This window comes from Homalodisca vitripennis, chromosome X (genome assembly GCF_021130785.1).
Source record: "Homalodisca vitripennis isolate AUS2020 chromosome X, UT_GWSS_2.1, whole genome shotgun sequence".
Lineage (NCBI taxonomy): Eukaryota > Metazoa > Arthropoda > Insecta > Hemiptera > Cicadellidae > Homalodisca > Homalodisca vitripennis.
This window is the reverse complement of record NC_060215.1, coordinates 72,574,710-72,594,166: the sequence shown is the minus strand read 5'-3', so window position 1 is coordinate 72,594,166 and position 19,457 is coordinate 72,574,710. Positions and strand designations below refer to the sequence as shown.

The following is a 19,457-nucleotide window of genomic DNA, read 5'->3' as shown; positions in this document are numbered from 1 at the left end:
GATGTCTCCCTTCATGAATGTCTTGTGGTTTTCATCAGCCCTTTGATGCATATTGTGGTAGTTTGGTTATTCCATCTCGATTAAAACAAGCTTCATCTGTATACACAACTAATGATGTAAAACCAGGGTTGTTAGCTTGCTGATAAAACCATTGGCAAAACTGTAAACGTAATGGAAAGTCAGCTGGACCAAGGGCTTGTACACGCTGATAATGGTACGGATATAACATCTGCTCATGTAGAACTCGCCATACTGTCATGTGGTCTACGTTGAGTATTGCTCCTAACTGCCTAGTACTTACGCCTGGATCTTCCTCTACTCGCTGTAAGATGTTTTCTTCCAAATCAGAGTTCTACGCTGTCTCTGTACACCTCGGTCTGCAGTAGAAGGTAACAAAAGTGTCAGTCTCATGAAGTCGGTTGAAAACAGCAGCAAATGTTGAATGAGTAGGTTTGTTGTCGATTTGGAAATGATTCGTAATACAGGCGGGATGCTAGGCGACTATTACCGTTAGCTTTTCCATACATAAATATCATGTCAGATTGATGGCTAAATGGGTAACCTGCCATCTTCAATAGAATAAGAGCACTATCGACTAATAATGTTTCTACAAGTGAAAGTAACAGATCATATCTTGTCAAAAATAAACAAGGAAATGACTTACTTATCTGAATTCATTGTTGTTCTAATCAGCTGTGGTCCTCAACATGAAAACATATTCAGCTGTTTAAACCATGAAAGTTGAGTCATGTAGATTGCTTGTTACAATGTCGTTTTTAAAATTTAATACTAATTATCATGTTTAAAGTTTTTTTAACCCAAAATATTGTTTTATTTTTATACTGCCTAAATACTTACATTAACTTTTGAAACAAGAAAAAAAAAAAAAACTTGTAAATGTGATATGTTACTAGGTTAAGAAAAATGCCATAACTTTTTTTATTTCTTGAGCGATTTCAAAAAATGAGGTACCGTTCGTTTTATAAATAAATTTATATTTTTTTTTATATTCTAGTAAATTTTTTATACAGGAAGTAGTTTTTGAGAAATTCACCAATCAAAGATTTTAACTAGCCGCCATTTTTTTGAATTTTGTTTTTTAATTCAAAAAAAGTCAAAATTTTTAAGTCAAATTTTTTTAAAATTAACAATCTTTACTAGATTAGCATATGTTGAAAAGTTTAACTTTGTACCTTTAATGGTTGTTTAGAAAAAAAATTTAATGTAATAAACACAAACAGACGGACAGACGGAAAACGATGCATTTTAGGACATACATTATATAGGAACTTTTGTTCGTTTTGACCTCAGGAACAACCTCCTGAAGTTTGTCGGTGTATTTCAGTTACACCCTGTATATATATATATATATATATATAAGTTTCCTGAAATAACTTACCAACGCCTAGCAAAAACCACGAAATATAGAGGCAGAAAATGTATATATATATATAATATATATATATATATATAATATATATATATATATATATATATAAGGAAATTTTATTATAAAGAATCAAATTCTGTCTGTTTGAATTCATTTTCTGTCTAAACACATTTCCAGTATTATTGTTGAGTTTTCCTTGTGCCCCAATCAAGAAAACATATACCAACAAAAGCCAACTTCGATAATAAAGTGTCTCCTTTCGGCTCTTAATTTACTTTCGATCTAACCAGATTCGATTACCTTATGAGCATACATTCACAGCTTTGTACAATAAGGTAGGTTTTATAACAGCAATCAAATAATATTGCCATTGCATTAGATGGTTTATCGATCATTGGTGTAATCTAAATTTAAAATTAGTTCTTAACCACGTCTGTGTTATCTGTATTACACTACTGAGCAAGCACTTACAATAATTTAATATTTTCTAAAATTTAAACGTAAACAAATGTTTCTGCCTCTTTGATGAATTTTAGCTGAAGTATTAACAGCTGTTAAGTATCAATAGAATTCATTATAATGTTCATTTGACTTTTACTGTAATCCTTTATAATGTTACATATCAGTTGAAGGATTGTTAGCCATCCATATTTGTTACTTCATTTACATGTTAATGAATGAAACGTGTATAGAATAAAAACACAATTATCTTTACCATTTACATAATTTCCTTCAGTTCAGAGATACATTATAATACAATTTTTGTTTATTTCAAAAATCAGGTTTTTGACTCTTTAATTCTTTAGTTTGCAGTAAATAGTGCGTAATTCACACTATTGAGACTAGACACAGTCCGAATGATGTGTCTAAATAGATACATGCTGTGTAAAGGCTTAACAAATTATTTTTGTTTGTATAATCATATTACCTACTTTTTAAATATTTCAAATTGTAATTTTTAAATTCAATTAATAAAAAGCATATATATATATATATACTGTACTTCCTGCAAAAATAGAAGCACATTTCGTTGCACAATATTGAACGCGCAACTAAGTTTTGTATAAATATGGTTTCAAATTCATAAATAATTCTTCCTAAAATTCTTTTACTGAAATTAACAGGGAAACCTTCACTAAAAATCCTAATCCCTCTTAAACTTGACACAACCGACTAAGAATCTGGACGAATAAGACGAATCTAGATATTTTAACTTCCCTTTCCCACCCCCTTCGACTATAACTGTGAAGCTCATAAAACCATACGTTTTCTTTTAAAATGTCAATAAACCTTAGACAATAGACACAGACAAAGATGGGTTGAAAACAGATATCAAAAATTTTAAATCAGATCCTTAAACAAATTGATACGATTAGTCTGTAATAAATAAGTTCAAAAGAAACATTAGACAAAACCATAAGTAAGAAAATAAATACAAAGAAAACTTTACTTATATGTCAATATCTTATGTGCCGGAATTATCGGAGAAAATTAGAACAGTAATTTTATAAAAATTTTAACATAAAAATAAAACATTAGAACCGCTTTTAAATCACAAAACACTCGTAGACAAAGTCTCGTAAAACCAAAAACGAAATAGTGCACAGGACTAAAAAACTGTGTTTACAATATAACATGTTCTTGTAATAGGGAATACATAAGCGAGAAAAAATAGAATAAAAAAACACCAAGGAAATACGAAACGGCTGGTAGAAAATTTAAAATTGCTAACCATTGTTTGTCTGAAAATCATCATATGAAATTTTATAAAAATAATATAATAATATAAAACAACCGCTAAATCAACCTTAGGTTGAGGTTAGGTCATTTTGGACACCAATATTAAAAAAGACAAACTACTTACTTAAGCTTAAACACTAGTCCATTTGGAACAGGTACGCACGAAAGATGCCATGGCCGGCGAGAACTCGGGCAGCTAGAAATTCACCTTCCAGTGTTTCCACTTAACCCATTCTTACAGGTCTACTATCAGCCTGAGCGTCCAACGTCATCTGCAACCGTTCTTGGCAGTACCTCACGGTGAGTTCTCAGACTTCCGTGTGGGTTACAGCTCCGTTTTACTCATATATCCGTTTTTTTTTTCGAAGCGAACAGGCCAATTATAATCACCTCCGTCACTACGAGGGTAGGCTGTTTCGAGATAGTTAGGAAGTACTCGTGATCTGAAGGACCCTCTTTACATGTATTACGGTAATATTGTGTCTGTAGCGATCTTGGCGTACTGCGTAGGCATATTTATATCGTGCCCGCACAGGACCACGGAGTGCGTGACCGACATACTCAGCCTCGGCTTAGTCGCCACAGATCCGCCGATATTATTCATCAGTCGAACTAAAGAGGGTATAACACCCGCCGCCTTGTTTGGCGCGCCAGAGATCTGGTCCCAAAACGTGAGCTTGGTATCAAACTGTGATACAAGTAATGTGGACGACGCGGCGGTGTAAACATTACTTGTCCCACAAACGAGAAGTTTTATTACTTGTCCCATAAGGACTCGTTACCCGGAAAACTCAGCTCCTATAGATTAACTAAATATTATATCAGTTAAATTATTGAAAGAGCCCGTTTGTGTTATGAAGCAAGAAGCACGAATCACTAAATGTTCGATTTTCATAAGCAACCATCACTTGCTTATAAAAGGCAGTCTTATGCTCTCTACTATACGCGAACAATTAAAACAATACAACAATTGCCATTTACACAAGAATCCCTTTATATTATCAAAATTCCTAGAATACGACCTGCATCCTGTTTATGCCCGATACTTCATGGTGATATCTAACTTCAAGTATGCAATATTTTTCTCCGTTTACTTAACATTGATGGCGGTATTAATTCTAGGCCTGGTTAGATGGGCAATGTCTTCTCGTTCGTAGTCTACATTAGAAAGGCAATGCCCATGCTCTCATTCAGGCCAGCATTGGAAGCTCTACATGAGCAATAACAACACTGCTTGATTGCTGTTACTTCAAATCCAAACGGAGCATTCCGGTTTTCAGGGTCTACTAAAAGCCCGGAAACGGCATTTTATTTTTTTTTTAACTATTATAGACAGTGCAACGAAACTTTAAAAATATGTACTATACTAAAGATCTACCTTTTTAAAGAAAATATCAATTTCTTCATCATACTAGGGGTGGTTCATGGGCATTTTCTCGTTTTGTGTAACACAATAACTCGCAAACTAACACTACTCACTTTAAACTATATCGAGCTCCACTCATTAAGGTTTGTGAGATATTCTCGAAATATATTTAGCACTTGAAACCTCGCCAAAATTTTACAAAGAACAAAATGTTTACTGTACATTGTTAGATGTCCTAACGAAATCCAGCGAAGAAATTTGAAGCTGAAGCAATTTCTGTGGAATTTTCAAAATATAAAATGACGTTCTCGATATACCTATTGTGAAAGAAATGCCGCAGCAGGTCAAATATATATATACGTCCCAAAAACGCTGAGCAAAGATCTTTTTTGTACAGACTATACAGCTGATGCCTGATGACAACTTTCTTGATGTTAGTGGGTTGAAAGCCAACTGGCTGAACAGAGTTATATTTGTCTTCAATTAAGATCATTCTAGTAACCAAATGCTTGCAAAAAGCATATATAGCCCAGAATGAGATGGAATAATAAAGCTAAAATGCATGCTTTATCAATAATTAATTGTCTAGAGTTAGTGCCGTCAATGTCAGATAATACAGAGAGAGTGATCATTTTAGCAGTCAGAACCTTTCCACAAGTCTCCGTGGATACCAAAGGTAGAAGAAACTATGCCTCTGATTAATGGGTAAACTTGCTAGAACTGTGTGCTGTGGGTGGCCAACTATAGACTCCAACACTCCACTATTAAGAAATAGGACAATTTCTTGAGAAACAACAGCCTCTCTCACCTTCAAACATTACTATTCCAGAGTCTACATCTGCGTATGGCCATCTTTCTGATCTAAGCTGAGCTCAAATCTCTTCATTTTCTCATCCAGGTGTACTTTTCAACGATGAAAATCCAAGCCGATCATAGTAATACAACTAATAGCATAAAGGATAGTACTCTGCCTTTATGTACACCAGATTCTGTTGCCCTTAATACACGAAAACCACAAAACAATTAGTGTTGAACTACCAAAGCTTACTACAATCGAATTATTTTATCTGATACTGTTTAATAAAGGTGGCACTATATTTTTAAAACCACGCAATAGTACAGTATCTTAAGTGGATATTGTCAATCTATGAAACCAACATACTTTTAGAACTTACCCAGGCTAAGATGTCTTACTTGACTTAAAAACGATATACCACCTAGACACAAAAATCTGAGTTGTCAATAATTGCTATGCCATAACTCACTGGTCATATACAGGAAAACCCTGCTGATGCCTTACTAGAGAAAAACATATTTGTAGGGGCATTCGAGTCATCGATATCGTGTATAAACACGTGTTATACTCATGGTTATGAACAAAAACAGGATTACGACACATTGATTACCAAACTTTATTCTGAATGGATTTATCAAGTACAATATTTATATTGTTAATATCCAACTGTTTATTAATTAAGGAAATTGAAATTCAGAAAAATATTAGTATTGAAACATATAAACATACGAATTGGCCCACTTGATGTGACAATAGATTGGTCATGTTATGTTGGCAGCGGTCGCCTATTCTTCTTTATGTGCCTACATAGTGACTATGAAAATTTTATCAATGAAAGATTCGTGGCAAACATTTCAGTTTGTGTCCAGCTTTGCCACATTTTAGGAGATACTCTAGAAAAGGGGATCTCGCGCAACATACAGGTACTTACTTTCACGACTCATAGCTACCTACTTTTGGATGTCTATTTTCTGTCCCACAACTGACACTTTAATTATTAAGCTATGTAAAGACACCAATTCTTGATTCCTAAAAGAATTACACAGTGGAATTAAGCAGTGATACAATGGTAAATACTAAAACTGTCCTGACGAACAAGGTTGTCAAATCAGCTTCTGATTTGCTTATAACGACCTATAAGACTTAGTCATTTAATGTTATGTTGTATTTCGCATTTCATTTTCGGGTATAATGCATTATTTCCTTCCGTGTATTTCTCGAGTTTTAAGTCTTTGCCATCTCATCTATCAACTGAATTATCTTTGTTCCTATGTGAATTCACTCTTTACCCATTGCCCAAAGCTTTAGTTCGAGGAAACCCAACTAAGATTAACGTTTACCTTTAATAAATCTCTGTTTAGAACTTCTGGGCTCCCTAGTTAATACGTAGATACTGTCCGCATGCATGCATGTCTTGTAACAGACATGTCATTCATCCCAAAGTACTCATGAAAGCTAAATTGAGCAAATTTTAAATCTTTTAATGCTGTTATAACCACCACATTAACTTAAATTCAAATTTCAAGTTTTTAAACCATCTGTAAATTCCTACACATTTATGTCAGCCAACGAGTTAGTAATGTAACGCAACTATATAACAAATAATAACTGTATAATATTTGGATAGACCGTTAAATACACTACATTTCGGTCTATTACCAACAGCGTCCTAGAATTTGTCATGCAGACCACCCTGTCTGCACCGTAAAGTAGAGGTTGGACAGTATAATTTTTCTACGACGTTGATAATATTTCAGAAAACAAATTTAAAATAAATTCATTATATTAATATACACATTCAGGACTAGTATGGTGTCACACAACTATTCATCGATTGGATAACGTTCCCATATTAAATCAGTTCCCATATTGATTGCATAACGTGAAGCTTGTTAGACTGTAGCGTGTGTGCGTGTAAATCGCAAGGAAGGTATAGTGATAGAGAGAGTGTAGTGCCAGTCCCTTGTAAATCACGCATTGGTACCACAACCCACGGGGGACTTTATGCAAACCGTATACATATCACTCTAACTACATTTCCCGGGGGAGGCGTACAACTAGTGTCTGGACATGTGCAAGGAATGATATTCATCCCCAGATTTTGTCGGCGTGTTTAAACAAGATTCACTTACTAAGTAACGCCCCATGGCTAATATAGTCCCAGAGAGTGTGATCAAATTCAAGTAATGAAATTACATCTTTTGAGTTCTCTATTCGTCTGGTGTACATGTACTGCACTGGAACTATAACCCTCCACTAATAGTGGACACGACCAGACCCAACGCCACCTACCTTCCCTAAGTATGATAGTGAAATTAAGCATTTTAACCTTCTGAAGAACAGCGTTGATCTGCAGTTTAAGCGGATACATTTAAAGATCGCTTATTAGTATTTATTATACGTATTCTACGATTTAGAATAAAATACGAAACACGATAAAAAGGTCCAACAACTCGTAGCTGATAGTGATGGCTTGAGCTGAATCCGATCTGGCAAGTAATGTATATTGTGTATTAGGTTTGCTGAACTATCCCGATTGTATACTTTACTTTGGTTATGTTTGATGATATAGTGATAAACGGGTGTATACTAAGTGAACACATTAAAGACGTCTCCAAGGTCACTGACAAAATTTAGAATATCGCCTGGTATAATGAAAACTACGTGTTTGTAAATCCAGGGGTCCTTCTGGTTGGCTACCCTCTGAAAGTGGTGCACGAGCTCTCCTCCCCGTCTTCTGAAGCGTCTGTACAACAAGCACAATGCTGGTGTCTGTCTCTTGTGGCTGCCTTGCAACTGGTGGATGAGCCGAAGACAGCGACTACCTCGTTGAAGAGCCGAACCACCCTCGATCAGCTGCGCTACGATCTTTGTCAGGATGACTTTGACGTTGCGCTGGTTAGGGGGGGGGGGAGGTCGGCTGTTTTCACTTCTATACTGGCGGCCGGACTCTCCTCTTGCGACCTAGGCATCCGAGCGACCGGTGGGTCCTCCATCAGTCTCGGTGAACGGGAATGGCTGTTCGCTAGGTTCCGAGGTTCCACTTGTGTTTCTTCTTCATGACGTGAAGTCGATATCGTCCTCTGTATTGACGGTGGGTTGTCGTCCTACTTAGGTTCACCGGAGGGGCAGTGGAACACCTCGCCGTTTGTTCGGGTCTTCGCTGCTCCACTGGTTTCCTCGTAAGCTATGCGGCCCCGGTAGCACACATTGTTGTGTCCACCGCAATAGTTTATTTAAATTGTTTTATGGTAATACCTCGAAGCTTGCAAGGAGGCATCATAACTTTCATACAGAAAATAACGGGTGTAGGTAAGGGACATATTCAAGATTTATAAGTACAAGTACCATATTGTTTTATCTCAATTCTTAGGCTTAGGCGGCTGGTGACATGACTAACATCACAGTCGAAGAACTGTTTGGAGTGAGGGACAAGATTCCAGTGTGTACACCGGGTGTCTATGAAATCCAATGTAACTGTGGCTCAGTCTCTACTATAAAATGCCTTAAATAAACGATCTCGGAGAAACAAAGCCTATAAAAGGTTTTTATCCATTACAATTTTTTACCGAAATATTTTTGTCATTGATAACCTAAAAATAACTAACATAGTTAAATTATTTGAATAACAAAACAAGATTCCTGAAACGAAAAATAAATATAAAGAAAATCAACACGTTTTGCCACACATAATCAACAAAATAAAATCATATTATAACAATATAACATTAATTAAAACCTAATCGTATAAATTTCACGTTCTACTTCCGCACAGATTATGTAGGTTTATATTGTTTGAGCCTAGGTCTACACACGCTCGCTACTAGATTTACAGTAATCCTGATTGGTGACACTCCTAACATATGTCTCGGCGCCCTTGGTAGCCAAGGTGTTAATAACCAGTAGGTACCTATATATAGCACTCACTATATATAGCAACATGTACTTATGAATGCACTTTTATTTCTAAGTGATTTGTATATACAATGAAGTGCACAGTTTACTGTTCTGGTTTCCTTTCTTTCACTATGAAATCTTGGTCATTTTTGTATATCTTCATATCCAACACTAAAAATTTCCAAATCACTTGCTCATTTTACTCTTAAACTCGTTTCCATCACCGGACTTCTAAAATAGTTATATATAAAATTAAGTTTCGAAAGACGTCTCTTCTCCGCTGTTGCTGTTAAGTTGCTGTGCAGAATAAGAGCTTCGACGGCACATGTTTGTTTCTAAAATATTCAAAATCTTAATCTGAAAACCACTACTATTGGACAGTGGCTAATTCAGGAATAAAATTCAAAGTACAAAAATATTCCTCCAGAAGTAAAGTTATTACTTTTCTGGCATTTTTCTCTTTTCTCAGCGTCGTCCTAAAATGTATTAAACACCAGAGAGTGAGTTTGAGAAGTCAATAGGATACCGATTCGATACAGTTTTATATTTATTATGTATGAGTTCTTCATCTGTTAATACGACCATTGTGTTATGAAATACAAGAAAACCATTTTCAAATATAATGCACCTTTTGAAATTTTATTGGTAACGGATGTATTTCAATTTCAAAGGTTGAATTAAATAATTTGATTTAAAATTCATTTATAAGTTCTTTACATACACATACCATTATTACTCTCTAGAGATTGTATAGCTGTGCTATTATTACGTACACGCAGTGTTAATTCAATACATTATAAGCCAAGTACTTTAATATTATATTTAGTTCATAGTGGATGACTCACTTTTTACTGTGTAATTAACATGAGCATTTAATATCCAACTGTGATATACAAGAACAGAAGATATTGTAATAGCATATACAAACTAATATTGTGTAATGTTACAACCACGGCAGCACAATGGTTTATGATAGCAGTTTCGTTTTACAGCCTGCTAAAGGTTTCAACATTGTGCGATGTGTGAAAAAAGGAAATAACCTTAGTTTTTTGTCAGTTTACAATACTTAAGTTGCTTCTATCCTACATCTTAACCTTGATAAAAACTTCTTTGACTTACCGCTTTATTCTGTCTGTTATTTTTCAAACAGTGCGATACTGTACAATCTCTGAGCAGTTACAATTAAAAATGTTTTTCTTGGGGTTATAAATGGATAGAGGCAAGGTTGAAATTGAGTGTTATTTGTTATGCATTTTATATAATACATTTTTATAATTGGTATTCGCTAAAAAGAAATGAATTATTTTGAGATTACAATCTGGTCAGATAAAGTAATATTATAAATGTACTTTTAATGAACTAGTGTTTAAGTCCTGGTAGTAAAGCAAACTTTCAATGAAGTGCATAATAACTACACAATAATATAAAACTTTAGTTATAGAAACATGTGAAAAGAAATTAAGTTATAATCTAATTTAGGTTATGAGCTTTGCAGTGGACGATTTCTGAGTTGGATACCAGGTTGTAATCCTCCTTTGTATACCAAAGTAACTATAGTATTGCGACTGCTTCACCGTAGCCTATGACACTGAAATTTCCAATTAGCCTTACAAATTCAGTCGGTTGTTATGTACTTTTTATTGTGTCTTTGAGGTGGTGTATCCCGTTCTTTTTAGAAACAGTTGTGCAAATTCGTATATCATCCATAACTGTTAATTGATTGAAGTGAATAAATTTTAAACTATCTAAACTTTAAACACTAATAAACATACGACCAAGCGGCACTCAATACTATTAGTACAAAAATATGAGAACCAGGCTGGCTTTGTCGCGAAGGAGATACGATGGAAATGACGCAATACCAAAATTACATAGATGGCAGAAACTCCAATAATAGTCGAGCGAATTGACTCATCAGGGAAAGGGCTGTCACGTGTGGGGGTGGCGCATCGGGAAAGGGAACTAACTTCGTTCTGTTGCAATACACATGGGTAATGCCATTACTAGTTGGTTGCAGTAATTATTTTAGTGAGGCGAACTGTCGCCATTAATAGTATAGTAGTTGCACTTTACTGTTCGCTCTACAGCTCTCTCCCGGCGGGGTCATGGGTGACTTATCAATACAATCCGGACCAACGTGTATTTGGTGATGTTAAATGAAAACCTTCTATTTTTGTAATATCACCAAAGTAACAAAGTCCATATACTCTTATTCGTTATGAAACCGTTACCTTTTTTTACTTTATTTTGTTGTATTCTTAGGACAAAGAACTGAGAAATTTCGCTTAGTCCTATGATCACTTAGGCCACGAGGAAGTATTTGAGACATTAATCTCAGTAATGTCTCCTAGGAAGAAGGGGAGGCTACCTTTCTACCGGCCTCGCTAAGTCAAAGCAGGCAGTAGTAGCACGTTGTCACGTCTAGTCCTTTTACAAGTAGGCTCACCAACTCCAACAGTCATCCCCCACAGTAGACTATACCTATCGATATACCCTTGCACCCCAATATCTCAATATTTGCGGTTAGTGATTTGCCGCTCGCTCCTGGACATCCGTAGGGTTGCCCAGATTTAAGTGACACATCGGTTATTGCTGTACCCAGTAGGTTCAGCTGGAAGGTATAAACCAGCTAGAAATGAATCATGTTGGGGAAAGCCGATAGCTTGGATAAAGGAGTCCTCCTTTCCTATACTCATATATCGCATTAACTAGCGGGAAAACTACCACCCAACCCCCATTCAGAAATTCCAATTAATTGGTATATATTCTCGTTATACATCAAGATCTACACCACAATTGGGCTATCCTTCTCTATTGTGTGGTCGTAGTTTCAGATACTTTTGACTAAGCAAAAGGTTAAGGTTAAGGTTAAGGTTTGGTTTAGGTTAAGTCTATGAAGTGCCTTGAACTTTTTATATGCAAGGTTTAGAGGTTTAATTTCCGATTCTCTAGCCTTCTTTTAAAACCTTTTGGTATTAATCACGCTAATTACATAAAATTTATATATTCCGAATGGATCGGCGATTGATTATGAGACTTGATCCGTCCTCACGACAGATCAAACTTGTATCTAGCAAGAGTTTTATGGGTTCAACATAAAAAATTGGGGTCTTAAATTACTCATTTATTTACTTAAATTACTTCATATTAAATTAGATGAAGAATTTCTTTTCGGACATACTTGGCACGTGTGCTGGGTAGTGTTTTCAATTCGTGTGTCCAGATGTTGTTACATGCACATATGAGCAATTCTGATTTTATGTCAAAACTGAAATTATGTCACAACACATATGGTCCACCGAATCCGTGTTGCAGCTTTGTAACCTGTTTAACACGGCAGTTAACTGCCTTCAAGAGACAAACATCTAATGTCTCAAATTAATAGTCTTAAAATTTTACCTACACTCTTTAAAAAAATTTTAATTGTAGAATATATTTAAAAAAATAAATCAATTTGGTAATAGATTTTTATCAAATTGATTATTTACATATTAATATTCTTATTTTATTTAAGTGAAAGATAGGCGTACGTCAAGAAGTTGTAGTTTTATAACAGCAGCGTTTGTAACATGTATATGTGAATTTATTTATGCACAAAGAGTAACATAACATTTTTTGTAAAAGCACAAACTAAACTGAGTAAAACGAACAATTGATAAAACTGTAATGGCATTTTGTATCTTGCTTTTTTAAGCTTCATTATGGACCTCACCGATAAGACCTGTCGGCTTGGTGAGACCATGATTCTGTAAAATCATGTGTTAAAAGTAAATAAATAAAAAATAAATATGAAATACCTGTTTTTGTTATTTTGAAATATTGTTTATATTCCGAAAACGAAGCAGCTATTTCCAGGTTTTGTTATTTGGGTTACTAATTGAGTGTCATATCACCAAACATCTAACGATAATATTCGTAAATGACAATATACTTACTACAAATTTAATCTATTCATTCAATTATGGCTTTATTTGAATTGTGTGGCATAAAAAACAAAGTATGTGAGTTGTTGAGAACAAAGTAATGTCAGCTTTTAAGTATTCTCGTAAATTTACGCGAATGTAATTCCCAATAAAATTACATTTTGCTTCTGTACAGTACTTAGAACGTGTGAACTCAATTATTTCGGCCCTGCAACAATTAGTTACACCTTAGGTTAATTCTTTTGTGCGGTCTTGTTCGACAGAGATAGATAATATTTCAGTACTTATTGTTGAATAACCTCATGTTTGGAAATATACACTAGTCATCTTGAACGGAAACTAGTAACGTTTGAAATATTACAATATATGGACTAAAGAACTTCTTGAGGATTTGAGTCAAAGCGCTGAAGTACACTGTTCTTGCAATCACTTGGATTCCACTACAAAGCCTTGCCCACTTCAATGTCTTTAGAACCGCCTTTGTTGGTTAGAATGTCCTTTGTTGATTATGACTTTTACAATTGAAAGACATCGTCAAAAATAAATTTCAACAGAACTTCGGTTATACTGTATTTCGCTTACCAAAGCGCTAAGACTAATTCAAAACACTATATTTTAACATCTGCATTTTCATAAACCTTTGCCAGCCTTAGGCTAAAAGTAGTCCTTCAGGTAGTAACTATTACACTACCGCGTGGAGCAGTTATTGTTATTCTGTGTTAACGAGGATTTGAGATAACTCTCAGTTCAGGATCAATTAATTTAAACACGTTATAGGTGACTACAGGTGTGACTGTCATGACATTAAAATTTCCCTGTAGTAACAACAAGTATTCCAGTTTCATCACAGTTTCAACTTATAATCCCACCTGAAGATTCCGATTAAACATTTATAGGTATTAAACATCATAGAAGTATTTCAAACTGTCAAGCGATTTAAAATTTTGTTAACAACGTGGAATAATTTCAAACTATTTTTCTTGTACTTTTACTGCTACAAACATGAATCTAAAAGTGCACAATTAAAAGGTGCCATGTAGAATAAGAACTGCATATCAGATAAATATAGAAAAACGGAGGTTAGCGCACGATAGTAGCATGCCACGAGTTCTTGTATTGTACGCTGCATGACAAATGCCACGTTAGCTCTGAAGTGAGTTATTAAATAGTAGTCAACGCACTTCAGTGGCGTATTCAATGATTTGGAACACATTTTAAGCGCATAAAATTTTTCTTGACAACGTACAACGTACACAATAGTTTCACGAGTATTTTGCCACGAAGCTGTAGATGCAAGTAGCACGATACCTTTCACTAAGAGGTCTTTACAAATTCTTTTCTTAGAAATGGCTTCCGGCGAAAATGCATGCATTAAATGTTATAAACAAATACATAACTAACTACCTACATCGTAGTGAGTACGCAAACAAGACGTCTAATGTTTATTTATTTTTTATAGATATTTAGTTAAAATTAACCATTTACAAACGTATTGTGATAAAATTTTATTAAAGTTGCTCTGGTAAACCAATAAACTATTTTTATATATACATTGGGTACATATACACATTGTAATCAAATGTTATATAAATAAATCGTCAATACACGTTTATAAACACTTTCTGTTAATAAAACTTATGTAATGGAATTCCTGATGTCACAATAATAGAAGAACAACATATTCCAAAATCAGACAGTTACGACGACATAGCGCGTAATCGTGCTCAAAGCAGTTATTAAAACAATCGAGTTATACACAAATAACTTGAATAACTAAGGATATTTTTTATAGAAGGTGTTGCTGGTGGTAAGGGGAGGAGTAATTGTCTAAGGTTGGTTATAAGGTGTCTGGATGTTTGACCAAGAATTCTGCACGTACTAGATAGATGGCTATCGACTTAACAGCGTCCCTACAACCCTGCATGGTGATGTGCCTGCCTACATCACAAATGGTGATTCTCAATAACCTCTAATGATGATTTGATTTTATTGGAACACGCTAAAATCATAAAATTCTTTCATACGTAATTTTGTTACATATAGTTTTAGCAATATGTTTTAGAATACTAGACACAGATAAAAATAAAGCATATTTGAAAGATCATTTTCAGTTACAGTAACAGATCTTGCTTTCATGTTGGGTATGACAAAGTTAATGTACAATCCATTAAACAATAACTAAAGGATGGTTCTGATATTTGTGAGCATGAACTATTACCTAAGTTTGGATATAAGATAATTTATTACTGATTTCTACTATTTATCACTTTCTTAGATATGTAGTACTGATACTTAAACATGGAATATAAATTTTTATTGGGGAAAGTACAGAGCTCTGTGATCAGTTAGTAATAAGATAAATTATATCAAGTTTAGCTTATAAGAAACATAATCAGAAATGGATTGACTATGCACAGTACATTCAATACACAGGGGGCAGTGCATGGTCCCTTAGTGTGTTGGTTATGCATAAGAAACTACTTTTAAGCTGACATTTTTATGTTTATATGCTTTTATGTCCAAAGTAATCATCCTGGCCAATAACACAAGGCATGCATGTATCAACAAACGAAAATAATTTTCTTTCTGTGTGGTTTAGAAGCAACTTAAATATTGTAAACTGACAAAAAACTAAGGTTATTATATTTTTTAACACACTGCACAATGTTGAAACCTTTAGCCGGCTATAAAACGAAACTGCTATCATAAACCATTGTGCTGCCGTGGTTGTAACATTACACAATATTAGTTTGTATATGCTATTACAATATCTTCTGTTCTTGTATATCACAGTTGGATATTAAATGTTCATGTTAATTGCACAGTAAAAAGTGAGTCATCCACTATGAACTAAATATAATATTAAAGTACTTGGCTTATAATGTATTGAATTAACACTGCGTATACGTAATAATAACACAGCTATACAATCTCTAGAGAGTGTTAATGGTATGTATATGTAAATACACATAAAATATGGGTATAGGATAGCTATCAGAGAACGGATTATTCCACAATAGGGAACTAAACAGGTTCCTTGCAAAAATAAACTCCTGAGAACAGTTCAACAATATTTACATTAGTTTTTAACTGCAGTATGTTACAATTCTATATTTTTTGGTTTAATTCTCAAGTTTTTCAATAGTAAATGTTTTGAATTGTATGTAATATATGTATATAGCACAGTAGTGTTATACATCGTTTTTATCATCCTAAAGAGCGAAACTTTATTATTTGTATTCGTTTTAAAATGGTAGCCGAAAACTGTGAAATATGGAATTTATCACTTATCATTCCATATTGATCGTAGGTGTAAAGATACAAATTTGTCTTTGTATATACCTTCGAAATGTGACTGATTTCAAATCCTAACATTAGGCATCATGCACATAATAATGTACATCTTTTCAAACAAGTTCTGTACTTGAGCGTTTTTCTAGGTCCAATTCTAGAATTTAAAATGTGTTTTCATGTTTGCGTACTAAATAGCTCAGAGTTAACTGTTAAAGTAAGTATAAAAAGAATCTATTTTTATTTTCAAACCTACAGTCAGTAAGGTGTGATATTTAAAATACCAAACTTCACAGTTTTCGACCACCATTTTAAAACTGATAAAAGTAATTAAGTTTCTTCTTATAAAGATGTTCAGATATTTAAATTATATATAACATTTCTTATGTTTATATTTAAAAAAAATGAAAATAAAACTCAATACCTACGGACTTTGGTATGCCCTGCAGTTTATACATATACACTAACACATACGTGATACACATTTGGATTTAAAATAATGTACATCGTAGACTATGCTTACGTTAAAACTTTTTACCGAACTCCTTGTAGACCATCCTTCATTGGATGTGAAGAGTCAATAACTACCTTAAAAACAATGTTTTAAGTCCAGTATCCATTTACTAAGTTTAATATTCACAACTTGAGCTAAGACAAGAATATTAAACCACCTATAACAGGGCCGACCTATGCTCTAATTTAAGATTTCCTTCTGACTCCTTGCGGGCTATCCACCTGACATGACAAAACTGGTAGTTACTTCCAAAAGTAGATTTATAGGTGCAGTAATTATGTACCAAATTTTTATCGCTTTACCTGTAATCGTTCGGGAATTATCAAGCTCGTGCGGAACTTTTTTTACCACCTGTACATATGTTTCATAGAAACATCTGATATGTACAAATCCTTACATAGTTTTACCCTCCCTGGCATAATTAACAGATGGAGAGTACATATCTTATACACTGTACAAGTAAAGAATACAAAAAAAACTTACTTAACATAAAACCTCTATACTTCCGTAGCACTATACTTCCATTTATCTTATATCCTGGTCGATTCGATCATGTCAAATACCAACCACTAGGCGTTAACTACTACTTACAAGTTACCAATGGTAATCATGAGCAGGATGGCTACATGCTTCATGATTCACAACGTTCTTTCTCTTAAGAAATTTTAGTACCGAGTGTGAAGCTCACATTCCGAAAAGAAGTCTCTCATCGAAGTGCCCACTGTGACCGAGTGCTGACAGAACTTCACTGAGTGACAAGTGATATCGGGATAAAGTTTCTCATACTCTGACCCGGCGATGTGCAACTTCCACCTTGCATGTTACAAAGAGTTCATGTTCTCTCAAGTTTTACAAAAAGAAAATAACAAGTATTTTACTTTACTTGTTTTACTGAGATTATTAAATCAAGGTTTTTATTTTGTATACAGCTCAATACCTGCATTTATGCATTTATGCATATGTATAAAATCGGCGCACTTAATAAATATGAGGAGATAAAGAAATTGTTAAATTTGTATGATTTAAAGCAAAATATTAACATATTTATAAAATTTAATTTGTTTAAAGTATAAATAATTAAACTGTCATAGCCCGTTATTATCGTATCAATAAACACTTATAAAGTCCTTATAAAAAGTCCTATATTATAATGTTATATAAGTTTTGAGTTACTTAATATATCATCTGAGTTATACTCATATATCAGGTTTAGATTTTTTACAAGAAGTGTTTTTAATGAACCTTTTCTTTCTATTTTGTACATGTGACATAATCCAGAAGACATGCAGTATACTAACGTAATGGACATTCACAGCTGTATATAATATTCTTATATTCTTTTCTACGCAGGATTGCTGTACATGAATAGTAGACTTTATCACTTTTGTACTTTTTTATAAACTAAGTTTGGATTTGAATGCATCTCAGTTTATGTGATTATATTGGACACGAAATGATATCTGCCATAACACGTTGTTATAAGCAACTTAAATCCAGTAATTAATTAAATGGGATCATTGTTTATTTATATTGACTAATTGATAACTCAACTTTTGATGAGTTACTGTCGTCTCACTGACTTAGCCTCAAGTGATATGCCATAGGCTTGGGGAAGAAACCCCCATTTCTCCAACCTATCCTCTCTCGTCGCTCCAAAACCATGTTCTATACGCCTCCCAGAGGAATATAACCAACAACCCTGAATGAATAACGAAATGTATGAGTGTTCTACACCCGTGTGGATCTTTGAGATGAACAGAGGACTCCATAAAACCTGCCTTTCTTGAGTCACCCACGATAATTTGATGAAACCTAAGTCTCTGCTGTCTACCATGTCTCGTTACTCCAGAACATATAAATTTTGTCTCTGGGACCCTAAATATTTCTGAGTGGAACCCAAATCTACAAAGCTCTACACCCTATCTTATACACTGCCACAGGATATGTATTCCCCATATCCCAACAGAGGCGTTACGCGAAAATCATGGTAATTGAGAGACAACTATCTTTGCAAACTACTTTGTCTCACTTTTCCATAACGAGCTTTAAGAAAATTTATGCCTTAACCTATTTTTAAAAACCTAAAAAACTTGCGCGTCATGTAGTAGTGTGGCATGATCATAAAATTACACCTTTGAACTATTGAAGTAAATCATTGTAATTTAAAAAATGCAATCTTTTCACTTTATTTTCGCTCGCTAGCTAAGGAAAGAATCCACGTTACATTATTATAAGGACGTAACTCTAACATATACAACAAACTGTTTGCTAACTTTTCCATTAGAGAGAAAGTAAACTCCATTTCTATAATGATGAAACATTAGGAACTGTCTCGTTGATTCTCGCTAAGGCTCCTATAGGCTCTCAAGGGAATGACCCATTGAACCTTAACATGAACAACAAAATGTACACGTCTGCATTGGCTTGGCTCATCGTCATGTGGTGAAATCCTGGTAGGGACATTCTATTCTATACATCTACTACATACAATAAGTTTGATACAGTGTTTACTGACAAGGAGAAATATCTCCATGCGGAAA

General features: G+C 34.2%; 1 protein-coding gene across 1 annotated transcript in view; it reads right to left on the bottom strand.

The window, feature by feature from the left end:
- Positions 1-19,457, bottom strand: part of LOC124369196 (calcium-dependent secretion activator) — a 368,545-nt gene that overhangs the window by 305,567 nt on the left and 43,521 nt on the right. The window lies entirely within an intron of this gene.